The following is a 27,384-nucleotide window of genomic DNA, read 5'->3' as shown; positions in this document are numbered from 1 at the left end:
AATCAAGGAGATACCCAGAAGTTTCTAACTTCTTCCTTTATTAAGGAAGAATGGTATTTTACCATGTGGGACAATGAGGAATGATGTAATTAATCTTATTTATTTCAAATTAAAAGGAAACTAGTTCCGTAATCATAGAGCAGGAAATAATTTGTAATTATAATAATTATAAAAGAAATAGACATAAAATTATACACAAGTTTCCAGCAGTGCATAAACCCAGTAGGCTGGGAATTTACTAGCGCTATGGGAGACATTTGTTAAAACTTTCATATATTGGTATGATATACCATAATTACTTTGAGAAGAACAGTATCTCATTACAGATAATTACTCCCATTTCAAGTAGCTTTAGGCTATTGAAACTCGCAAGGAGAACTCTGTGTGTAACCTGGTGCTGGGTGTAACCTGCTGATGCACAGGTTTCATTACTAGCCATGAGGAACTCCATGGCACAAATGACCTTATGGCCTTGGGTACTCACTACTCAAAGGAAACCGATGGCAGGGAGTTTGGTGAGCATCACTCACATACACCAGTTTCCAGCACGTGCTTTGCTGGTGTGCAAACGTCTGAGAAATCTGAACAGTCAGCTTTTTTAACTATGTGTTTTTCACAACAACGTTGAATTATACGCATTTTGTTCAACTAATTGTGTTCATAGGGAAAAATAGTCTCCAGAAGCTGTTTTCCATCCATGTGCCATTAATAAGCTATGTCTGTGTCCTAGTTTTGGCTGGGATAGGGTTAAATTTCTTCTTAGTGCTGTGTTTTGGATTTAGTATGAGGAGAATGTTGATAACACACTGGTGTTTTTAGTTGTTGCTAAGTGCCCTCCTAGTCCAAGGACAGCTCCCGTGCCTACTGACTGAGCTAGGTACACAAGATGGGAGGGAACATAATCAGGACAGCCAGCCCAGCTGGCCAATGGGGTATTCCATACCATGTGACATCATGCTCAGTGTATGAACGGTAGGCGTGATCCAGGAAGTACCGATTGCTACTTGGTTATCGGTCAGCGCGGGTGGTGGGCAATTGCATTGTGCATCACTCATTTTGTATATTCTATCATTATTATCATCATTATTTTCCCTTTTTCTGTTCTATTAAACTGTCTTTATCTCAATCCACGAGTTTTTCTCACTCTTACCCTTCCGATTCTCTCCCCGTCCCACTGGGGGCAGGGGGAGTGAGCAAGCAGCTGCGTGGTATTTGGCTGCCTGCCAGATTAAACCACAACAGTCTGGAAGTGCATTATTGGGTTTCATGCCACGCAGTCGTTCTAAGACATGCTCCACCAGCATACTGATGCTAGCAATTTGGGCCTTAATGTTTAATTACATCACAGGCACGGGACAGTGGCTGAAGTAACTGAATAGAGCTGTGGTCAAAATCTTGACTCAGCAATGTGAGGTTAATTAGGTAGGACTATAAAAGAAATAGTCTGATAAAGAAGTATTGTAATTTAAATGCATACTACTTTTTTTAAGTGGCAGTTCAACAAGGTTGGCTGCAATCACTTCTCTTGCCTCATTTCTGGAAAGGAAAAGGCTCAAGAGATCTAGACATTGTATTGTATCAGTTGAATACCTGGATCCCGCTTCAAACTGTTTGACCACAGAAAGCAAACACAAGCATACAGTGCCAAATTTAACCATTTGTGAAACTGTTACCGCAGACAAGCAGGTAATGCACTGCCAAATACACGCTTGCTGTCACCCTCGGGAGCCCAACATCCCCCGCCACCGGTGTGGACTAGGAGGGCTGCTACCTACAAGAGCGCTTTCCAGGGATCAGTTTCCATGGGACTTGTTACAGCATATGTAAAGAAAACATTTATATTATATGTATGGCTACAGAACAGAGAGCTATTCCCTTACGAGTTTTGATTTGTCTGTGTTTGTAAAGTATCTGGAAATCCTCGGAGAAAAGTTGTAAGAAGCAGTGCAAGATAATCCTTGTAAGCATCAACAGGGAGAAGGGGAGTTGCATTGCCCTGGTTTCTGTTAGAGCCCAATAGCTTCAGCTCACAGGTCAGAACATTCTGATTACTTCCACTTAGTTCTTTGTTGTATTATAACAACATAACACTTGATTATTTCAGCTGTTTTCCCTCAGTGTACACCTAGACACATTTCAGCAGACTTAAATTCAATGCTTAGTTTCCTGTCTCTTAAAGGAAAGCTTGTTGTATCTTTTAACACATTTGCTACGCTTACCTCAGTAATATGTCTAAGAAAGTCATCAAAGGACAGAGAGGTGTCAGATTTATCAATACAGAAGGCACTGGATTCAAGGACTCTTGCTTTAATAAAATTATATTAAGAGTATGGAATAAATCACCTAGTGCAGCAGCCGTCTTATACTGAGCTACGGGAGGCTGAATAGGGTGTTGGTATGTAGTGATAAATTGGAACTTGATTTTGTGCTAGTATTACCTACAGAAAAAACCATCAGAAAAGTGAATCATTGAAACTTCTGAGTCTTGTTGCACTCATTCACTAATCCTGGCCGCCTACTTACCTGCAGTGAGAAATGTAGTCCCTGGGGGACAGGATCTGATCATAGTTCAAATGCATTACTATATATTCACTGCCTCTAAAATGAGAAGCAGAAGTAATATGATTACCCCAAAATGTGCTGAAAGTGCTTCTGCAACAGGATAATCACTAAGCGTAGTTTAATTCTACTTCCTGTCCGTTTTTACTTGCCATCCAATTTAGACCGTGTTTCCTGAGAAAAAAAGTGGTTTCCCTGGCAGATCTATTAGAATGGGATACCATTAGGGACCACTTCTTCCTCTACAGCTGACCAAAACTTGTTCATTTCTCTGGTGCCACAGAGCATATCCTGCCCACCCCTCCCAAAGGATAGGAAAATACATACAGAAAACCATAAAAGCACACTATCACCTGAAATCTGGTGTGTTTTAGAGAATTCTACAGAACGTACGTGTTTGACAAACACATACCAAATTGACAAGTTTAACAAAAAAGCAAACTAAAAAACAGCAGGAAGCAAACAAACCGTGAAGGAAGGAGAGACCCACCTTCACTTCTCTTTCTGAAGTACAAACAACTGAAGTTGTTTGTGGTTGCAGACAGGAGAACATATTTGTTTCTTTTCCTAATACAATTAAAATTATCAAATTGTAAATAAGGCAAAAGTACTACTAAACAAATGGAAACCAATATATTATCTTTTGATAGTCTAGTCAGTCAGTGTGCTTAATATTTCTCTAGAACAACTATATCACACTGATATTGGCGATGGAAGGATATCTTTCTAAGGAGCCTACAATTATTGTTTCTTAAGGTAACCTTGGGTGAACCCATTGTATTCCAAAGAGAAAACTTCACTCTTCAGGATTAATCAATGAGTTCAGAGAAAAAACCACAGTCTTTGGCAAAGGAAACAAAAAAAACCCCTGCACACAGGAGAATCAAATCAGATGAAGAGAAAAATCACCTTTGATTTCTCCTTTAATTTGACTGCAGAATTCTGACAGGAAGTTCCTGAGAGCTGCCAAAAATATAGTTCACAGAGGTAATGAAAATACCTTCCTGTCTTCTAACCTAAGCTCATTGAAACAGCTTAAAAAAATAAAAAGAAAAGAAAACAAAACATTTCCATTAAGATCAATTCAGGCAGAAAGCAACAATTTTCTGCTTTGCTAGCAAAATACTTGTGGATGGTTCAGCTGAAATGACACACTCCCATGGAAAATTATTGTAGCAACTACAGTTTCTGCCCAAAAAAACCCAAAGAAGTGGCAGTGCTTGGGCTTTGGTCCTAAAGCTTATCAGGTACAATTGTAACAATTTTATAGCACAGATGATTGAATTACAGCCTCTAGGAATCTTCCTTTTTCAATTACTGGTATAGATATAGGCAAAATGTCCAAGGGTTGTTCTCATCTAAGCTCAATGTTCTGGAAAGGCAGGCTACGCTTATTACAAGGCTGACTTGCTGTGCTAGGATATTACAGTGAACTAATTCATTTGAGTTAAGCACATCTCTGTTTCTCTTAGTAAACAGTCTCATTGAACTACTAATTCCATATAATCCCATTCATGACAAAAACTTCGACTTGCTCAAAATTGAAGACTCCCTCCCTTTCAGAGATACATATGTAGCTTTAAAAAGTCATGTTTTTTTCCCAATCCTCTTTTAAATAATGAGATGAGACTTGTTCTGGGTGATTTTTCTGCAGTAACAGATTCTGACATTCTAATATCCTGAAAATGTAAAATAGTACATTCTAACATTCATCTGAGTCTCTGTTGAGTTTCATCCCATTCATTTTAGATGGGCGCTGTTTGAATGACTTGACTTGTTCTTCCTGTTACACAGTGTTTATACTCTTCAAACACTTATTCCCTTCTAGTAACCGACTTCTTGGTGTGTGATTATATTAAAGTCTCCTATCATGCCACTATAAAAGAACTATTTTGTTGATCCTCTCCAAAACTGGAATTCCTCCAACTTATTGAAATCTTTCTGGTCTTGATTTAATTAATATTGTTGTTTAGGTGGGAACTAGACTTACATGAGTGAAAGAAAAAAGTACATTTTATGGGCAATGAAAAAACGTTTCTGGGAATTCTGTCTGAAGTCATCAATTTCTCCTTGGCTGCAATTCTGATACACTATTTGACATCTTTCCTGGATCACCAAAGATGCCAAATATTTCCATTCTACTGAATTTTGAATTTTTCATAGTGACTTCACTTATAGTATTCAGTAGAGGTGTTTTTCTAATTTTGTCACAGAAAAAGGTGTGACTTCTTGTCACACTGAGATTAGTAATGTAAAGAGTTTCCACATGTTCCTTGGAAGATGTTATCTTACAGTAAGACAATGTATACATTGGCAACGTATACACTGATATTATAGAATTGTGGTTTGGATGAAGTTTAGTGAAGTAGTTTTTTCTTATCTAGGTTTATGTTTTCCTTCATTCTATTTTACAAAACTGTTATCTAAGCTTTAAAATAAAACCACAACCATCTGTAAAAGATGAAAAAAAGGTAATAGTACCCTTTTAGAACACTTTTTTTTTCTCCTCCTTCTATTTATGTGTGGGGTTTAGTGACAGGTTCCTTTTTCATTCCTGACTATCCCACAAGAAGGAACAGCTCTGAGAACAGCAAAGTAATTTTGCAGTGCCCTAAGGTAAGAACTTCCCTCCACATCTCATCTGACCTCTAGAAATAGCAGACTATTTCTATCAGAGATTGCAATTCAGCCTTCCCTAATTTTAATGCGCAGCAACCAGAACGCTGCTGGTCAATGGGAAGGTACAGCCATCCCATCGTGTCTATGAAATGGAAGAGACTGGACTGACTTGTGCAATTAGACAAAAAAACTGGTGTGAAGGACAGAGAGAACAAGAACAGCAAAAGATGGTGCCATTCCCCCTTGTTGCAATTCCCCAACCCCTTCAAAGTTTCTCAGGATGTTTTGAAGAAGCAGCTAAGGGGTAGCTGGCAACCCAGCTGCAACACATCAAGTGGGGAGCCAGAAGACAGAAGAGCTATCAGATATGTAAACAGTGTGTTTATATTGCTTGAGATGTAAATATCATCTATAAAACTTGTTGTTCAGAAGTTCAAGACCTAGCAAAGGACAGTAATGAACATCTTCAACACCAAACCACTAAATTAAATATGACATTAATGGGAACCATTTAACGCAGTTCAGCTCTGCTTTGATGGCCATTTTAATTAGATTGCTGCTGTGCTGAACTGAAAAGCTGCTGACAGCATCAGAAAACCATGGCTTGCAATACAGAACCTCATAAGATGTTGCTGGATCCCAATTTGCATGTATAATTAATGAGATATGTCTCTCTCTGGGCACCTCTTACAGGACTGTAATTTGATTCAGGTGTCGGGCAAACACATGGGTATTCACCAGCAACTCTCTGGCCTATGATCTGAGTACAAGGCCTTTTTCTCTGATGGGCTCCAGTGGTGGGATGCTGTGACTGCTGTGATAGTCTCTCCCTGATTACGGGGCTAATAGATAACTGGTCTGTTTATTTAAAAGTCGGATGTTTGTCACTGCATGTGTGGACAAGAAGGTTAAATGAATTTTAATGGCAAGAAGGGGAAGTGTTACAAATACCTCTCAAAAGCAATCAAAATTCCAGCAGAACTAAAGCCTTCCGCAAGAAACAGTATCCCACCCAATGTGTTTGATCTCATATGTAGGACACCATTCATTCTCTAGCTTTCTAGAGAACTAAGAAAGTTAAAGTCCAGCCTCCTTTGAACTCGAAAAGTAAAAAGGAAGGAGAGTACTTCTTCTATGACTGCATTACATGGATACTTTTGAATGGCTTTGAAACAGTGGGAAAAACAAAACTTAAAAGGCTTAATACCTCAAAAGGGAAACAGCACCATAACTTCATCATTTCAAGTATATGTCTAGTCACTAACCCTTTAGAAATATTGCAATACAATACATATTGCAATTTACCATGTAATATTTGACTGTCAAAATGTTTTGAAGTCAGTCTGGCTCCAAAAGTTGAGGAATTAAACAGAATTTGCTCCACCATCCTCTGTTACCCATAAGTTCTAGTATTGGCAGTCCACAGGCAATGGCTTTTACTGTAAAGCCCCTCTACTGCAATAAATGGTTTAAGGAACTTCATCTTCCTCCACACACGCATAGGAAAGCAAAGATCAACTCAGTAATAAATAAGAACGAGACTGAAAATAAAATGAGTAATTTCAGAGGGTCATTTATACCTCCAGTGCTGTGCCTTGTACTTGTCATCCAGCCTCAGGAAGGGCTCAGAAGGAATTATGAGCAAAGACTTTTGGAGAATAAAGCTGGCCATGCAGTGGAAGTGTTCAAAAAATATCCTGAATGCTATTTCATTAAAAAGAAAGTTGGAAACGATGGCACAATCTCTTCATTTAAATGAGAATCAAGTCCGTTTCAAATGCAGTATAAATAGCAAGAGCTTCAAACTTCCCTTCAATATTGTCTTATGGAAGGTACTGGATAAAATGTCCAAAGTAAGTAACAACATAGAGTAGTTCGTGTGGGAAATTTTGTTAAAGCTGTCTCATAAAACAGAAACAAAGGAAAGTGTCATGAAATTGAAAAGCTGCAGATGAGACACAATGCAAGTTGTTGACTTGCTTTTTAAATACACTGCTTAAGTTGTGGAACTCCTTGTCATAAGATACAAAGAGCTAGTTAGGATTCAAATAAAAGAATTCGGCTTTTGTAGTTAACTAAGTCCCTTAAGTCTCATGAGATAAATCAGAATATCATGCCATACGTAAGGAAAGAGGAAAAAATAGAATAACTACCCAATATGTATAATCAAATGTGGTCTGTACTATTTACTGGTCTGAGCGACTTATTAGGAGCATTAATGATGTGTTAGTCCTTGCCCCTCAGTAAGGTCCACAGCCTGTAACAGTCTCTTTCTTCTACAACCCTGCATTCAGTTGGTGTTTTTATGTTGTTTAGTATTTCATTTCAGGCCTGAAGTGCACTTCTGAAGCAAATGTCCCCATCATCTCTAGAACCCCACTACAAACCTCCTTCTCTGACTAGTGACACCAAGACCCTCTCCATTTTTATGGAGTACACTTGACAGCACTTAACTGTGGCTGTACACCTATCATCCCAAGTTCCCCTATCATGTGAACAGGCTCAGATGATAGGAAAAGACATGATGAGGGGGGGTCTTCAGGGCAGATGGCAATGGGGGCCAGTGAGATGAACTGCTTGGCATGCTACGGGCAGCAGGTTAAACACGTCCATAGTTAGTTAAGAAAAATAGCAATCTTTTGGAGATGTATTGGGGCAGGAGCTCCATCTTTTGCATATCCCACATCAAAGATCCTGTTTATAAAAGGCAACACTGTCAGCTAGCAACTTGCCAGGTACCACAAGTCTGGTTATTTAGTCTCTTGACCCCTCTCATCTACTCTTCTTTTTTCTCTTTCACCATTCATTGCCTTTCTTCTTGTTCATTTGCATGTGCCTCTTCCAGAAGCCTCCCTGCTTTCTGATATTCTGGCCCCTTTTCCACTCACCGTGCTTCTGCAGAGGATGCAGAGATGAAGGAAATGTGTGACCTGTACACAGGTCACTATAATGTGACCCTCAGAAAGAAAGGGAAGTAAGTAGTTGTTCATTTCAAGAAGGGAGCAGTGATTATTGTGCTGTGAATAAAACTGAAGTAAGGGCTTGAATTGCCTTGTAATCTTTAAGAGAAAAGAATTTGTGTACAGCAATTGATATTTTCCTTAGATAAAACCCTAGATCCTCCATTTATATGTTTTTGCCTTATCTCTTCATCTTTCCAAATCCCTCCCATTTGAGTTCTCCTGACTTCAGGTCTGTTGAATAAATAAGGCACATGAAGAGCATTGTAAAGCCAACTAAATATCACCTGAATTACTGAAAGGAGTAGGATGTGTGTGATCATCAGACTAGCAGGTGAAACCACCATTCAGTTAAAAGCTGTGTACATTATACCATTGATGTAATTTATTTGAACACTTAGATCCATATTTTGACCTGCATCTCAGCTTGGAGGAGGGATTGCTAAAAAAGATGAACCGGCATGGGAGCATAAATCCTTACATTATTGCAAAAAAAATTTTAGATTTGAAATAAACTGTCAGCATCATTTGAAAAAAAGGCAGAGGAAAATGCAAATGTCAGGCTGCCATACTTCAGATTTTGTCAGTTCATAGCTTGGCTATCTGAACTAAAACTTTGCTATTGTTTAATTTGCTTTCTTTGGTTTAAATGACAGTCTTTGCATGTAGGGGATAACTTAGATCAGTGTTTCAGGAGAAGATTTTTGCTCCCCTTGCACCTCCTTTTTCCAAGAAGGATTTCCCTCTGTGTGCTGTCTTAGCTGGAGAAGCTGTGTTAATCCTAACCTTATCAGCAACTGAAGGGACAGGTGGCAACAAGGCAAATAATGAGGCAAGTGCACTTGACCGATGCTGAAGAAGGTCGGACAATGTTAATCCCAATAAGTAAAATGATTGACAGTCTGGGGGACTGGAACAGGAGCATTAATCCCAAAGAAAAGACTTTACCAACCCTGTATGAGCATGTAGTTAGAAAACAGGGATAAGTGCACTTTCCTTTTCTGGAGGAAAATGGAGGCTGACAGTGTGAATAACTGGAAGAGGTTTTTGTGGCCTGCAGTTGCAAAACAAGAATTTCAGAGGAAGCAGGCTGTAAAACAGCACAGGTATGATCTGGGAGACCCCCTGCAAAAAGCTCAGCAATCATTCCTGTCAGTGCCACTCATGTTTGCAGGCAGACACTTTGGTAAAGAGGATCGAAAATTCACCTACATCAGAAGGTGACCTCCACCTCACAGCTATCTTTCCTGGCAAGTGCTGACATGTTGTAAACTATACTCCAATAATGTTTTCTGAAGAAATACAGCAGTAGGTGGCAGTAGTTTGTGGGGTTTAGCACTTGTACATTTAGTTTAATTGGGTCAATTTTGGAGCCTTTGCAATAAATGAGGAAAAGCATCTAGCATAGGATTTAATCATGTAACTACAAACTTCTGCCAGGAGACGGATACTTGTTGATCAACATATACATATTCTATATACTTCAAGGCATGTTTCAGTAAGCTGTTTTGTCACATTGACATAATTAGAGGAAGCTATGAAAGCTCTGAGCTAGGAAATGTCTATTTTCTGTAAATGCTGCAAACCTATGCAAAATTCAACAAAATCATAGGCTTTCCAGTTAATTATGGTGAATTATAAGCATTCCACATCTGGAAAATGCCCTTCAAGCTAAACTGTTTTCTAACAATATTATCCATACTGAATGTTTTCCTCTGACCAGTGTTAGCATATTGGTAAATTTAATGTCCAAGGTTGGAAGAAACAGATAAATATAAACACAGACGTAAACATGTCTCTGTGTGTGGCCCCAAATAGACATATTTTTTCAAGTAACAGCATTGTCCTGTGAAGTTTAATGATAAACAACTATATCCTTTTAATGTGTGTTTAACACCAGTACCAATGGAAGGTCATCTTTAAAGGCTTAAAAAATTCCATTAATGATGAGTATCTAGAAACTATTGCATATATGAGTATTGAGAGGTTTAGCAAAGGAGAAAGATTGAATAATGCCTGTCTTTGGCCACCCCACTGGCCTAGGTAGTGACTGGTTCGTTATGGCTGATAAAGCACTCATGGCATAAAACGTCCTTCAGTTGGATGGCTTTCTGCTCCTTCTTTATCTCTCCTTTACACCTCGCACTCCCAATGGGCTCATAGCGAGGGCATCCTAGTTTGAAGTTTCTTTTACCTCACACTGCTGTTTTGTACAAAACCAGTAAGAGAGAAGACAAATCTCTATATTGGGTTGACGGCAGCTCAGCAAACAACCAGCAAATCCCAGCTTTGGCAAAGTGGGCAGCCCAGTGGAGCCTCATGGTTAATGTTAGACCATGCTTTCTTCACTGTTTGCATTTGCTTACAGAAGCACATGAATGGGAAAAATTGGGCAGTGATTGTCTCTACTCATGCATGCACTCAGTAGTAGGCAGAGGACAGTAAATTAAACAAAATGTGTAGCCTATGAGCTCTACTCCTTGCCCCAGGATAGGGCTTACAGAAGGTTTTTGCTGATAGGGTTATATGTACGCTGGGAGAAACTGTCCATTTTGGTAACACATTTCCTTTGAGCATCTCGGAGAAGTCTACAGATATTGATTAAACTTCATAATGCCCCTAAAGTATCTCAGATTTCTGTTCTTATATAACAGATGAGTAGCCTGAAGGGCAGAGGGAAGTTTTGCCCAAGGTCATAAAATGAGACATTGACAGGATTAGAAATAGGTCTCAGGAATCATGGTATGAGTCTAAATAGATTGCCTCTCAAGAGCAAGAGTGCATATACTGCAATCATGGTTTACATTTCCCAAAGCTTTCCTATATGAAATATGCTATAACAACCAACAGGATGCAGAAGAAAATGTGCAATATAATGCAGAGGCATTTTATGAGATTGTGAGAGGGTTTCCAGCCCAATTGTTTTTATTCCCTTTAAATAAGAGGGAAAGATCAGCAAAAAAAAAGAATGAAAAACAATCAAGCAGTTCTGTTCCAGCTAATAAATGACAATAAGAATTGGGAAAGGACATGTCACTTTCATCTGCCACAATTTTTCTTTTATTTGCCAAACAGCATACCTGGGGAAACATGAATGATATGAGGATATCTATCTTCCTGTTCATGACAGAATTACCTTAGGCAATTTCCAGCTAAATTGCTAGAGTTGGTTGAAATATTTTCGATAAAGAAATTGAAAATGTTTGCAGAATATTTTTATACCTGTATAGAGAATTAAAGTGGATGTACTGTTTTTTCTTTGTCCCTTATACCCTTTCCCCCTCCTCCCTCCCCTTTCTACTTGCAAGTTGGATGAGAGAAGATAAAAGGGATGAAGAAAGTGAGGAAAAAGAAAAAGATGAGGATTTGGATAAAAAAGGAGCACAGGATTTTGAACATAATAACAAACAGTCAAAAAAACCCCTCCAGAAATGAAATATTTCAGAAATTAATGTCTTGAAGTCATGTTTTTCAATTGTATTCATACCTAAACCTGGCAAAAAGTGTCAGGCTATCTTAATCTCAAGCCAAAAATGTAAATCAATAATGTTATAAGTTTTCTTTTTCTTGCTATACAACATTTCCAGAAAGTGATTATTTTGATAATACAATAATAGCACAGTGAAAATTTTGCTATTACACCCTTCATTATGATTATTGGATGTTATTCCCTTCTGGAATTTAAATGTAGATTCTTATCTTAAAGCTTACAAAATGTGTATTATAAAGCTTATGAATTGAGAGAAGTTCTACCAATGCCTCCAAGTTTTTGAAAGTGATGAATGTGATTCACCACTCTATTAAACCTCTGTAACAGCGTGATGAATCAGGCCCAGTGTTTTAAATAAGACACTGTTTCTGGAAACTGCAAGCAACTTGTGCAGATCTGACTTAGGGTAAGTAAGTCCAGCAAGTGATTTCCATTAGTTTTAGGACAGCCCAGCCTGCAGCCTCCTGTGGGGCTGGACACTGCCTTTATGAGGGACTGAATCCCACCAGCATCATGTTGGAGGTTCTCTCACCAAGCAGCAGCTAGAGTCACTGCTCCACATCCTCCTCAGCTATGTTTGGGGTATTCCAAAAAAGCAAGCTGCAATGAATCTGCCGTATAAGGTTCATGGCTTCTCAGGGATAGTGCAGGGGAGCAGGACTTAAAGGCTATTGGGACACAGTGACACTCCTGCTCCCTCCTGCCCTTGTATTTCCATGCCCAATTTCATTATTTGTGTTATTTTCTATTCAAGTTTGCATAAAAGCACTACAAAAACAATTGCCTTTTTATTTTAATCCAACTGGAATAAGGAAATTCTTCTTCGTATTACCCAGGCCACTTGCAAAAAAATTTGGTTTGCATTACTTATTTATTATATCACTTGTGATAAAGTTGTGAGGACCACCAAGAGGACTAGAGGTTGGAGCACATGACATAGGATGAAAGACTGGGGCAGCTGGGTTTGCTTAGTTTGAAGAAGAGAAGGCTAAGGGAGATCTAATTGCTATCCTCAGCTCCCTAAGTGGAAGGATATGGAGAGTCAGACTCTTCCCAGACGTGCACAATGAAAAGACAAGAGGTGACAGTCACAAGTTGCAGGGAAATTTCAATTGGATGCAAGGAAAAAATTCACAGTGAGAGTGGTTCAGTGTGGGAACAGATTGCGCAGAGAGTCTGCCTATCTCCATCCTTGGAGGTTTTCAAAGCTCAGCTGGGAATGGCTCTGTGGAACCTGCTCTGACATTGAAGTTAGCCCTGCTTTGAGCAGGGGCTGGACAAGATGACCTCCAAAGAGTTCCTTCAATGTAGATTATGCTATAGTTATTCTATGGGAATGCACTTGAGCATCATTCTGAACCTGAAAATAAGTAAAGGTAAATACTCTTTTAAAGTCCCCTATGTCTCCTACTTATACCATGAATATAATTACTTGCAAAGAGCACAGTAGTAGGAGAAGTTATTCTGTAAAGTGTTAGAAGGAGCAATGAAGGTTTTATAGCTTCTGCATTTACTAAGCCCAGGCATTACCTACATGGCTTTCAAAATAGAGATTCACAAAACAAAAACATTACCACTTTGAAACTTCCCTTGACTACCGTCACCTTTTATTTCTAATCAACATAAACAGCTTATCAAAACTTATCAGTAAAACAGGTAATGAATCCCCATGCAAAGTACAATGCAAGCAGGGGTTAATTAGAAAAGGAAAAGGTGAACTTGCAAAGCTGTCCTTATAGAAATCCACATCCCTGACTCTGTAAATGAGGGCTTCGGAAGCATCACCTGCAGTTTTGACTATCAGCTAAGCTGTACACTGCTTTTCAATTATTGCAAGATCTGTAGTCAGAAAGGTTTGGAAGGCAGTGCTCAGCAAGACTTTCTGAAGAAAGAATATTCTGGAACTATGCAGGGTAGGAGGAAAATTGGGATTTGGATAACCATCTGTCCCAGGCTTTTAAAAAACACACCCCAAGGGGCATCCACCACAGCTTTTATCTGGATATTTGTTGCAGCATACATGCACAGCCTTTATCATAACAGGGCAGCCCTACCACCTCTCTCCATTCATTGCACCTCTCTCCTCTGTCTCTCTCCGTTGCCTCTCTTATATCTTCCTTCCGGCAACGATCACATGTCTGCTCACAATTCCCTTCACCTGTTTCTGTTCTTGAATCAGCTGGTACTCATTAGGCCACCTCTTAATTCTTCGCCACATCTCCCCCTTTTTTGTTTATGATTTTGTAGCATTGCCAAAGTCCTATCCGAAACTCCCGATTCCAGAATTCTTCTCCACAGATATTATTGCAAGGGCTCATAGGGAAGAATTTATTCTGCTCAAGGATTTTTATTGCCATTGCTAGTATCATTCCTGTAGCCAGGAGGTGGCAGGAGATACAGGATATTGACAGGGAATAATTGGAATATGAGGAAACTCAAGAAATTATGACATGAGCTGCAGGTGGGTAATGAGAATGAGATAAGCCAAAATCTTTGGCAGGGAACTCTGGCAGAATTATTACTTTATATTATTCCTAATCTTAAATAACTTCCAAATGACAGCCACTGTAGTACAAAATATCCTTCCCTCATGTGACACGCTCCTAGACTCTAAATGCATGAGAAAGTAAGATTTAGTAAGTCATTTTCTTGCTCTGATTGGAGGATTCAGACACTCCTTTCCTTCATCATACATTAAGCTCTTCTGTTGTACTAGCTAGGACATAAACAGAAATGTCAAGCCTAGCTCAGGGTTTTATGTAAAATGAAATATAGGGTGGAACTGGTTGGGACTATTATCAGAAGAAATCCCAGAGACCTGCTCAGTCCCACTAGAAATACATAAATTGGGTAGCCCTGAGGGTACACATAACCTTAAGTGACCTAGAGTCTGTGATGTCTCTCACTGACATTATCCTACATTGATGCAAATCCATAAACATGGATTCATGATGTGAATTCATTGGTGACATTACTGCTGATTTACTGCTGCTTTGTGAAAAGAGGAAGGTCCCCAGCTAGATTTAAATGGCCTCTAGGAGCTCCTCCTTATGCCCTCTGCTATGGGGCAAGGAGGGGAAGAGTTCACGGCATCTGTCAGCAAAAGTTGGAGGAATATACGAACCCACTTTGTTGTCCAAATGCTTGTTCTTCTGTATTAAGGACAGTAAACTATGGCCAGTAACTCTTTTAATCCCCTCTTGGGTTGCTTAGGGCTCTCCATACCCATTCTAGCTGGAGGCAAGATTTCAACATGGGGGACATTTCAATGGAATGTTTCTTTACTTGCAGCAGCCCATACAAACTGGAATTAAATTGTGAGTCTTGCCAGCAATTCTACTTGCTCAGGTGTATTATCAATGGCTATTGTTGGCCTTGTTCCACACATAGCACACCAATGAGGTGGGCTGTTGGCAAAAAAGTAGAAAAATTACAGTTTGAGGAAGACCTCTGTCTCAGAGATATCACAATCTAAGGAATTATGATTGAAAATTAGTATTCTTATGCCATATAAACTGTTCTATTGCATATATTTGCATGTAAGTACATGAATGTGCAGACATAATGCGTGTTCGTTAAAATCACCCTCACCTAAAGTCCTAAATCCCTGTATAGCCCTTCCTCCATGCAGCTTTACTCCTTTTCAGTTCCTCCAGGTGAGAAAATAAATAGGATTTTGCTAGGCTGATGTGTGTCACTTCTCAATCACCTGCACACAACCAGTTGTCTCTATTTTCATGGGAGATAAATAAAGGACTTTGGACTTGCCTTAAGTACCCTCAATCACAGCTCTATTTGATTTAGTGCTTTACACATTGCGGTCCTCACTCTTTCTGCCCCGGACTGTAAAGTGTTTGCTTCCGAAGGAGAAGCCAATGTTGCCTCAATATGGGTGGACATAATGGAAAGATTTTGCAGAGAGTTTACAGCTTGCACTTTAGATAAGTTTTCCCAGAGGATTTATTCTCTTTTCACGTACTTCAGACTGCCTTTTTCTGCAGTAAACACCTGCTCATTTTAACAATTTCCCATTGTTCTGATTTTAGGTGATTTCAAAGCAAACGTGTCTTGGTAAGCCTCTGTATTCAATACACATAGCTACCACCTATGGTTAAAAAATTACAGCTGTCATTGGAAGTCCACCTCTCAATCAATGTTTGTCAGTATAATGTGATAGAACAATTCTGCAGACATTTATCATTCTAATTATTGATCAGTAGTACATAATTCTCTGCTCAGTCCTTTTGTACAAGGAAAAATGAGCATTATATAGTGTGCCTTTCCTTGGGAACTTTAATGCTATTGTTGATGGAATATTATTAAAATACATTAATGTTGTTTTTTTTTTCATACAAGTCTTGGTTTTGAATGCAGATTTCCATAATGAGTTTTTCTGAAATCACATAGAGAGTGTCAGACAATTAATAAGAGTAACATTCCTGCTACCATTTTCTATCCTATTGTTGCGACAAAACTATGAGGTTCCTTAGACTTTCTAGGCTAAACTTATGGTAGCTTTCCTGAAACTGACTTTGTCCAGGTTCTGGGCTGATTTTAATCTAACATTTAACCATTCGGTTCTGGTGTCTCCAGTGGAGCTGCATAATTTTATATGGAGGATAGAAGATAGATCTTTGGTCCAATAAGGGTTTGCATTTAAAAATATGGACATGTTAAACAACTATTAATAGGAGAAAAAAAGAGAGAGTTTAAAAAAAACCAAACAAACTCAAAGATATAAATCATTGTGCCTGCATGGAGTTTTTGCTTGGACTCTCTTCCCCTTCAAGCCTTCAGTCTCTGCAGGACAAAGACCTTCCAGAGTAGTCTGTGTTTCTTTCTGTATTGAGCGCACTTAGGGAAGCAATGCAATGCCTGTAATAACCATAACAAAGGTTTGTGTTTGATTCTGCAGAGTTTGATTCAGCAACGCCAAGACAATAAGGGTTTTGTTTCCTTAAGTCTTCCCCCGCTCCAAGGACCTTTGTATGGGATTTGCAGCACTTTCTTGTACTTTCATTTTAATAGCTATCAACAAAATCTATTATGAAGAAAGCTCACATTAAGTAATTTTTTTCAATTTAGTACTTCATAGTTTAAAAGGTTCAACTTTTCATGAAGATTTTTGGATCTTTATGGATGGAGGGGCTCTTGGCTTATTCCAGCGGGGACTGGATCTGTTTGCTTAATTTGCTGTTTGGAGAGGAATCTTGTATAATCCCTTTTTCATATTCCAGGAAAGGTTTTGACTGTCTATCAAGGTATTCGCATCAGTCAAAAGGTCTCCTTTTTTTCTCCTTTTGAATTAACATAACTAATGGCAGGAAACGGCAAAGCTTTGAAGACAGAAGTCACTTCAGTCCTTTGCAGTTAGCAATACTGTTCCCTTCATACGCTCATGCAGGAAGTTCAAAGAAACTCACAGTGCAAAAAATGTTGACATCGAGGGGGTGTGATTCACTCCTGGCTCCTGCACTGATCGGCTGTCAGGCTCAGAAGATGTTTGCAGCTGCGACTTTCAAGACACAAATTAGCTGCAAACTCTTTACCAAAGACTCCCAGCTAAGAGGCCAGAGAGGCAGAGGGGCTGGGGAGCATGGAGCAGAGGATCTGGAGAGGCAGGGGAAACCCGGCAAGAGACTGGCAGCTTTTAAATATCACAGCTGGTTGGGGGAAATAGTAGATAACAAATCACTTTTAGACAATTCCACTGTTCTCGCCAACAAGCTTTTGCTATAACTTTCTCATAGTTTGAAAGGGTCAAAAAATGTTCTTAAAACTTTATATCTGCTGATGAACAACATAATGTATGTGTCTGAAGTTTGAAGAGTTGTGCCAGATAGTCTCAACAGGATATGTTTCTTAGTGCCTGGTTTGAAATAAACATGAGTTATTGACACAATCCAATACGGGAAGAGCTGCATAAATTGTCCCTTACAAAAAAAGGAACCTCATCTAAGAGATTTGAACGAATGGTTTGGAGAAGAACTCTGTAAGAGAGCGAATACCTAGATGATGTCTGCATTCTCTTTTGCCAAGGTCTGTGGTAAGATGGGTGTGTGGGCAAACCTCTGTGACTTGCTGCAGAAATGTCACAACACTCCCTGGGACCCACCTTGCTGTGAGAAACTGTCATGCTGCAGCACAGTGCAGCACCCGGGTAGGCAAGGCTGAGAGATGCTTCGGCTGAGCAGGAGTGCTCTGGCACTAGCTTCCTCATAGTGCATTTACCAGTATTTCTCAATGCCCTCAGACACCCACCCCAAGAAGGGACCTTACGCTTCTCGTCCGTGTCAGCTGTTAATCTGTAACAAAATGCATGCCTAAACAAGCAAAATAAATTCTTTCATCTTTTTCTTTTTCCTCCTTTGTCCCTCTCCAACTCATTTCTCTCTTACTTACCCTCCAAGTCTTTCTTTACCTCTCATTATTTCCCCCCAAAATTCGCATTAAGCAAGTATTCAGCACATGGCAAGTGTTACCCTGGAAATCCCAAACACACACACACCAGCAACCAGGTGAAATTAAATCAGGGCAGGCAAAAGAAATGATGAAAATTTCAGACAGTGAATGCTTATGGGGAAGTTGCAGAAACCTGGATACATTCAGACTGAAGAAAAGATGAAAGAGAAAGCACAGAGTTTACAAACAAGTAAAGGGATGTTGTGAAAGGAAGAGAAATCTCTTAATCTGCCAAACCAGCAGAACTGAAGCTGCAACCTACATCATCACAAAGAAAATGCATGTTAAGTATTTCCTCAAAGGGCAAAAAATATTCAGGAAAATCATATTCAGAGCAAATAACTTGTCAGAAGCTGCCTCATGAACTCCTTTTAAGGTTGCAATAGATTACAATCTTAAGTGGACAGAGTATGTATTTGTATCTCAGACAGGCAGGTACTGGTGACAATGGTAGGAAAGCATCAGCCTTTTCTGCAGCAGGAGGTGCCGCCAATTTTTTAGAATCATTTTGAGCATTTCCACTTAAAACAGTTCCTTGCTACTGAAGGGAACTAAGACATTGCCAACACACCCTTGAACTGTCCTGCTTTTTTCCTACGTGACACAGAAGCTTTTTATGGCTGAATTGAGGTTTATGGTAGAGTGTAAAAAGTACTGGCTGGCTGGATTTCTGAGAGTGAGTATGGACTCAATATTCTGTGGACTTGTCTGGATTAAGCAGCTACCTACCCCATGGTCATTTATAGTTGTGAGGGACAGGACTGGACAATCCTTCCTGTCTGAAATCCACAGGAGACAATCATGCATTGGTTCGGGACTGGAGTTTTCACCATCCTCTCCAAGACTCCTAAATATACCACTACTGAATATATCAAAATTTTATGGACTTTGTAAAGAGGGTCTCTCACCAGAGAGGGAAAAAAGACAAAGAACTAACACAATACACAACTCTAAAAGCTGTTGCAATGGTTTTTGATGAAGGTTAGAGTTGAGATCCGTTGTACTCCCATGGATTAGCTCACAGGCACACTGGGAAGCACAGAACTGGGGGCTGCAACTTGTGGCATCATTAAACATCTATGCTTGTCCTCACAAGCAGCTGTAAGAAAGCAAGACTTCTAAAAGGTTAGCAGCAAGTATTCACTGCTATTCCAATATCTGATGAACAACTCACAGAAGCTTTTATTAAGAGTAGTATACCATAGTTAAACAGACAGATATGGCAGTCTTGCTGCTTTCAGGATCTGGAAGTCACCACCAAACCACTTGGGTCTCTACATGTTTTAATTTATAAAAAGGGATATAATCCCCAAGACTGACTGGTAATCAAACATTTTGAGCCTGCTATACTATTGTTGAGAAGAAGAGTCCCATGGCTACATCTCAACACATAAAGGACAGAACACTAATTTCTTTGTATTTTTACACTATAGATGTGAATCATCTGTAGAATTCTTCTTACACAGAGAATGAAAACATAAAGGATTCAATATTCACTCTAGTTTAGGTTTCATTCCATGCGTGTTCAAAAACTGAAGGAGGCCACTAGAGGAATACAAGCTTTCATTGATAGATGGGGAAACAGATCAGGGACTCCCTGAACTTTAATATCAGCACATATGAAACTTCAGTTACTTGTCATTCTTTGGACTCTTTCCATTTTTTCACGAGCTGTGTGAAGAACTAATTTGATTTCTCTTTCATTGTTCTGGTGCAGACACTGAGGCTTCTGAAAATCATGGCATAAAGCACTTTCTTTTAAATTCTACCAGTTCAAATCACCATGGATGTGTGCAGACAAAGGACGAGAGGCACAGAAGAGCAAGCACGCTGCACATTATGAAACTTATTGTTAGGCAGTATCAACCTGTGGAAAGTGCCATTTTGTTCCACAGAGATAGTTTAAAAATTGTTTTCATTCTCTCTCTCTCTTTTTTTTTAATAGACTTCATTTCCAATGCACTACTTATGATACACTCTTTCAAATTTATTCTCTCCCTTTTCTTTTTCACAACCCTAATGTGGTAGTTGTTTTCTTCATAAAACTTTTTCCATTGGATTAAGTCATCCTCTTTCTTATCTGTCAGCGTTCATTGTAACAGGTTATTGAAATATTTAGTCTGCTAAAAAAATGGGTGTACAGCCGGAGCTGATCTGTGCTGCCCTTTTAGTGCAACAATTCTTCGGTCCTGGGGTGAAAGGAAAGTTGTCATGGACTGGCAAAGTTTTCCTGATATAATCCTGGAAGCTTGTAATGAGCTAGCATCCTGGGTACCACACTATTAAACTTCTGAAAGTCCTCTCTCTGCACTGTTGTCATGTAATATGGCACTTGTCAGAGCATCTTACAGAAGACAGAGTTGTGTCTTGGTTTGTTGTTTCCCTTTATCTAAAATAAGGGAGTGCAAGCTGAAATTACGTAATTGGTCTGCCTTCAAGAGAAGAAGCTGCAAGGAAGAGAGAAGAGGTTGTTGGGCATACAAATTCACAAAGTGGAACTGATGGAAACAGATGAGGGCAAGAGGTTTTAGGAAAAGAAAAAAAAAAGGGGGGTTGTTGGGTCTCTAGGCAGGGCAACCAGCTGCAAAACTTGCCCTGGCTGAGGCAACCACCCACCATCCCATGCTACAGGACCAAAACTTGGGGTTGGGAATCCAAACAGTGCTTTCCCCTTCCCTGCCACATGGACTTGTACAAACAGTTTATCCATGAAAATTGCAGAGGTAAATGAGCCACTAAACTCTGACACGGAACTTTGGGGTGCGTGTGGGATGTGTGAGTGAACCTGGAATGCACCCATGTGGCCAAATTTCTAGAAGGGGAGGAAAAGGTTAGAAATATCTACACATCCACATTCTGTGTTTTAGGATAAAAGGGTTGGGTTGTGGTTTTTTTTTCCACTCCAATTTATAAATCATGGCAAAGAAAGGCTGAGAAAATTAGATTCAGCCTGAAAAGTAAAGAATCTGTTACCCAGTAGCCGATCAGACAGGCTGAGAAGTGACAGTTCTCAAACTCGAGGATCAAGGAATCCAGCAGCATGTCACACTGAAGGCAGCAGCTCCACTGGAGGAAAAGATTGGCCAGAGAGAAGAATGAAAAATGGGAAGAGTTGATAGAAAGCATTTAAAGGCTTCTACAGATCACTGTATTCAGGAAAAGAAAATAAAAATAAAAACTTAGAGGTTTTCTGAAAGCTCCAGAATTAAAGACACTGCCTCAAGTGTTTGACTTATTGTTATAATGGCGTAAGACACAGAAACTCATTTTAATCACTTAAGAAAAAGCAGCTCTCAGGGATCCAGTGAAGAATTTGTGTATATATCTAAATGTGCGTGTATGAGAGAGAAAGAAAGAGAGAAAGAGACTATTTTTAAATCCTTTGAAGATCTACAAAGCCACTTTGGTTTTAAGAGGAATTTCTCCCAATGGGCCTGACATTTCAGCTTACAGGTCTGACATCTCCTGACAACAGGTAGACCTGGGAACATAGTTAAAGGGGGGTAGAAGAAGTACCCAGCACACAGAACAAAAGAACTTCTAAAGTTAAATACCAGCTAAGCACAATGTCGGGGGAGAAAAATTCATGCCAGGGGATGTAAAAGTGTGTTTGTGTAAGAAAGCACCAGTAAGCTTCCTAATGGAAGTTTGTCCATGGTTTTCATGTTACAGGGATGCAGCATGTACATGTTCCATCTGCATTGGCCCTTGGCACCAGGCTCAGTCAAAACTCTCACCCCTATGGGGTCAATGGCTAATTCAATCTACATTACAACAGTTTTGTTACAATGCTGCTCTTGGGAACCACTGTGGTCCTGGTCTGGCTGGCGAGGGGAGGAGAGGGAAGGAGGGACTGCACAGCTGCATGGGCATGCATGCCTGCTTTGCCTCACCAGGACCCCATGCACAGCAGCAAGCAGCCCTGGAGGGGAGGGGACTGCAGCCTTCTGGGACCCACTTATACGTATCGTGATTGATGGTTTCATGGTGTCCTCTCAAAAGTGTTGGCTGAGTGGCAGCTGCACCAACACCAGTAGTAATAGCAGCCCCAGGACCTCAGCACAGACGTGGCTGGCAGGGGCCATGTTGGTGGCCCGCAGCATGGTCCCTCTGCTCTTTGGTGGTGGAGCTCTGGTCGCTTGTATTCTGCATTGCTTGACTCCTAAAGGGTTCCCACATGCAGATCATGTGATAAAGGACAGAGATTTCCACCAACACCAGTACCCTCATGCTTAAGGTATGCTAGCTTGGACATCTCAGCAGAGCTGTCCTCTGAAGTAATATGTCTTGAAAAAGAGTCTTGAAAAGATCTCCCACTCAGGGGTGATTGAATTTAATTCAATTCAGCTGTAGTATTACAGCTACAATTATTTAGTGTGCAAGGATGCATGCCAGGGTGTGAGAAAGACCTCCAAGTGCAGGTGTTAGGGGGAGCACAGCAGGGTCAGGGCAGGGAGGGCTGAAGCCAAGAACCAGAGAGCTGGAAGGATGCACCGTGCTGAGGACCTTGGCAAGAGCATGCTTGGGACCACAGACGAGGGTTCACAGTGCCAGTGTGGCAGGTCTTGGCATGAAAGGGCAAGGTGAGAGCATGGGCACGGGCAGGGGTGTGAGGCCAGGGGGACCAATTCTGCCCAGGGGTAACTGGGCCCCGGGGCGGGTGGCATCCAGTCCTGAGTGCATCCAGGGCCCCAACCCTCCTGGGGATGCAGCCAGCAGCCATGGGCAAGCTGCCTTCCATTCCTATACCACTGTTGGGGGAAAAGGGGAAAAGGGCTCAAGGTACCAGCTGAAGGGCAGTAACCATCATCTGAATTTTATTGTGCTGTCTTCAGAAAGCCACCTCGTTCCTCAGTATCCTGACCTGCAGACCTGCAATGATGCCGCTTACCTTCCTCACTGGAGCGCTGCAAAGCTCGATTCATTAGCGTTTGTAGCCTATTTTAAAACCCTTAACTGAAATGTGCTAAAGAAGTGAAACACATTAGGTACAAAGCATGCGGATAATATTGATGCTCATACAAAATATGCTTCAATAAAAGCTTAATAACTTACCTTACCAAGAGGCAATAAACCCGAGTGTGACCTCAAATGCACTACACATGGCTAATTTACTATTCCTGGCATGTTGCTACCTTGGAGAGACAATCAGCACACACTATTTCAGAAAAGGCTTTTACAGATAAGCAAAATGAATATAATAGCCTCCTTAGCCAGCATCAATCAGCATCACTCCTGTGACCGCCGAGCCAGTTTACACTAGCTGCGTAGCTGGGCCAGTTTTGCTTGGTGTGACCAAAACGACCAAAATGAATGATTTAGCTCACCTGCTGGAACCTTTCGGCATTGGGGCTCAGAGAGAAAGCTGTTGGAGGACTGCGGTTCCCCAGACGAATGTACATACTCAATTTCAGTCAGAAAGATTATGCCACGTTTGTAATCTTTTTCTGAATTAAAAGAAACTCTTTGAGAGAGCCCTTGGGAATTGAGGGCACGGTGGTATCATGATCATTTGGAACACTGCCATAATTACTTTTTCTATAAAAAGAATCTCCATATCATACATTCTGGAGCAGAGAATTTTTAAAGAAATGAGAAAAACTGACCCGAGTGGATTAAAGCTGAGGGGTAAATTTTTAATGGGATGAGGTAGAACTGGATAAAGTGCGTTTACTCTTGTTGCACTGAAATATTCATTACAGGCAGCCCTTGATCATGCAGTAAGTTGAAAACTCTGGGTCCTGCTTGTAGAGGTAGTTTCCTGGTCTCTAACTGCCTCTTAACAGGCATAAATGACGGAAATACTTTTGGCATGTTGAGATGTCATAAATAATTACAAGCGTATTTTGTGAGGTATATTCAACTACTTGGCAGAAAGACATCCTGAAAGTTTTTTAGCCTGTTTGAGCTAAAAAAAACCCAAACAAACAAACAAAGAGAATTGTGCCAATTGCCTCTAACGGCTTTTTATATTCTCTGAGGAAATGTAGAAAAATGTTATTTTCTAGGTTGTTTTTTTTTATATATTTTACTTTTTTATTTACTTTATTTCTTTTACTTTATATTGTTTTAATTATTTTTAAACTGCAATTGAAATAGAGTTAAGCAAAAACAGTTCAGAAAATTGTTCATCTGTCCTACACAGACTTTCATATATGTTCTTAACTTTCTGTGCTCTGAGCAAGCCTCATGACCTGGCTGAAAGTTAAGCAATAGGTGTGCGAAGCCTAAGAACTGCCATCCCCCTTGTCTTTCTCTCACCCCAGCAAGCATTCTTTCCCATAACTTTATAGGCCCTCTTTTGGATAGCTGCTTTTCTATACACACACCCCCTGCAAATTCCTCTTACCACATGAACTTGCTTCAACGTCCTTGTTTTTTGGAAGTTGTTCAATGAGCACATCCTGGAGTCTCCCGTCCCAGTGTCCTGCTCACTTCCCATTCCCAGCAGCTCATTCTCATGCACAGACTACCCACTCCTTGCAGTAATTTGCAGTCACACTGTGAACTGGCTCAGAAAACAAACCTGCCTGAGAGCAAACCATTTCCTGAGTTATTTTTCAGCCAGTTCAGTCCCATAGCTATTTCACTGAATGATGGCACAAATGATTTGCCAGCCCCAAAGGAAAGATGATTGGGAAGGGATCAAGTGGTACAACCTCTTTGGTAGCAGCACTAAGTTATGCCACCCTAAGGTGGTTTTCCAGCTACCCATGATACAAATGAGATACCAGTATCAAGCTATTTTCATCCTGTCAGAGTGTCAGGTTTTCAAGAAGGTGTCATGGTTTAACCCCAGCCGGCGACCAAGAACCACACCGCTGCTCCCTCACTCCCCCACAGTGGGATGGGGGAGAGAATAGGAAGAGTAAAAGTGACAAAATTTGTCGGTTGAGATAAAGACAGTTTAATAGGAAAAGCAAAAGCCATGCACGCAAGTAAAGCAAAACAAGGAATTCATTCACTGCTTCCCACCGGCAGGCAGGCGTTCAACCATCTCCAGGAAAGCAGGGCTCCATCACGCGTAACAGTTACTTGGGAAGACAAACGCCATCACTCTGAACTTCCCCCCCTTCTTTCTTCTTCCCCCAGCTTTAGATGCTGAGCAATGAGTTTTCTCACATCCAAGCTGAAACCAGGACATCCCTGAAGGCTGATTTTCTGCCCTTTCCCAAATGGAGGAGGGAAGAGGGAAGAAAAGTTAATTCAAAGGATAAAGAAAATTTGTGGAAAGTCAGCACCACCAAATTAAAAAAGCAATTTAACTCAGTGTCCTAATGAATGAATAAATACAAATACCAGCAGCAGATGCTGGAAAGCAGCAGCAAACTATTGTATGGCAAGTTGTGTCCATTACAAAATAGACAAGGAAAAATAATGGGGATATCTTTACTTTTCACATTGCTATAATTTTATTCAAGTCGTTTATGCCAATTCATAGACAAGAAAGACTATAGGTAATATGACTGGTGACGTTATCCAGCATTTTCCAGGTAAGAGGAGTTTTATTACTATTCTTATTACTATTACTATTAATTACTATTACTATTAATATTTATTACTGGCCACAGATGTGCCAGGAGAACAAGGGCAGTAATTGTGTGTGTGTATATGTGTGTGTGTCCTCCTAAAAATCAAATCTTACGCATTTTGGGTCATTTAGTAACACCAATAACTTCATACATAGTAACTAAGCATGTAAAAAAGAATAAAAAGCAATTTTATGTGTTTTGTTACTGGTAGATGCCCCATCCCTGGAAACATTCAAAGTCAGGTTGGATGGGGCTCTGAGCAACCTGATCTAGTTGAAGATGTCCCTGTGCACGGCAGGGGGGTTGGACTGGATGACCTTTAAAGGTCCCTTCCAACCCAAACTATTCTGTGATTCTATGATTTTTATTGTAGTTGTTATTATTTAGAAGGTTTCACTTGATCTTTGCAGTTCTCCACACAACTTTCACATCACTCAATCTTTGAACCCTTTTTGGCAGGGAAATTACAGTTGCTGCTTTGTTTTGTTTTTCTTCTTGAGCGAATGAGCTCTGCTCTATTTTTTTACTGATCAGGATATTCCACATATCACTGGTGATACAGGCCTGAAGCCCAGATCCAGCGCAGAGAAATGGCTCCAATCCTTCATACAAGATGAGGCTTTGGGTTAATGAACACTCCACCAAATCACAGTCACACCAGTAAAATTCCTTTTTCTGTGATTTTGCTGCAGTGAAATAATTTTCTCCTGTTAAGAAAATACATGATGAATGATCAGGTTATTTTTATTCTAAATGGTATTTTATACGAGGCAGTCATCAGCAAAGTGAGGATCCAAGAGTTTCGGTGTTTAAAGCCGGAAGGAATCATCAGATCATCTAGTCAGGCTTCTGAAATACCATAGGCCATTAAGTTCCATGCCGGTATCTTACATTAAATCCAAAGGCTTTAGAAAAACTAAAGAATTTCAGGCGCTCACATCTTTTGAGGAGATTAAACTGCATGTTGCAGGCAGAATATCAGAGAGACCAAGTCAGTGCCAGAGGAGTTGGCAGCGGCAGAGAATTGATTAGGTGCAGGATGTTCCCGGAAAGCAATGTTCCTCATCACTGAGGAAAGTAAAAAACATCTTTGTCAATCTTCCCTGGGAGTTAAGCTACATTTCTGACCCCCCAGCCTGAACCTGTTGTGGGCCAAGTAAGCAATCTGTATCAGCAAAACAAGGGTTAACAGGGCAACCCGGTCCCACTGACTTGGGAATCAACGGCGACCCCCAGTACGGTCAGCATAACTCTCCCACAGAGTCCATAGCATTTTGTTAAGACACGGCATTAAAGCCTCCCTTTTAAGAAAGGTTTCTAGATGATTGTTTTTCTGATGGGAAATTAAGTCTGCATGAAGAAAGTCGATGGAAAGACTTGACTGCACTTCCTCAGTGGCATTGTCTGGTGGGGTGGGCCAGCTCCGGAGACACCTGGTGCACCTGGATGAGCGCACAGTCCCACTGGCTGGGTCCTCCTCCAGCTACAGCTCTCCAAGAATGGTGAACTTAAAGTTCAGATCACACTTTATAGAAAATCCTGTTAATATTCACAGCTTTTATCATCTCTGGACTTTTTAAAGTTTAAGTAAGAGATCTGAATATATTTAACAGTCAGCAACCACGGGGTATGGAATAGCATAAAGTGAGTAGGAAAATGTACAGGAGAATTATTCCCTAGGGAAGGTGGAAGAGGAATGAGCATCTTGTTGAAGCGCCCAAAACAGCTACCAATTAGGTTACACATTTATCAAATATTCATT

The 27,384-nt window shown here is 40.3% G+C and overlaps 1 long non-coding RNA gene across 1 annotated transcript in view; it reads right to left on the bottom strand.

Annotated features, from left to right (window-relative positions):
* The window catches only part of LOC142081400 (uncharacterized), a 109,721-nt gene extending 85,167 nt beyond the window's left edge, over window positions 1-24,554 (bottom strand). The window contains exon 1 of the long non-coding RNA XR_012673315.1: window positions 24,440-24,554. This is a non-coding gene — a long non-coding RNA (uncharacterized LOC142081400). The remainder of the gene's footprint in view (window positions 1-24,439) is intronic.
* Between the last annotated feature and the right edge of the window lie 2,830 nt (window positions 24,555-27,384).

The sequence above is a fragment of the Calonectris borealis genome, chromosome 3 (assembly GCF_964195595.1).
Source record: "Calonectris borealis chromosome 3, bCalBor7.hap1.2, whole genome shotgun sequence".
In the NCBI taxonomy this organism is placed as follows: Eukaryota; Metazoa; Chordata; class Aves; order Procellariiformes; family Procellariidae; genus Calonectris; species Calonectris borealis.
This window is presented reverse-complemented; position numbering and strand designations above follow the sequence as displayed.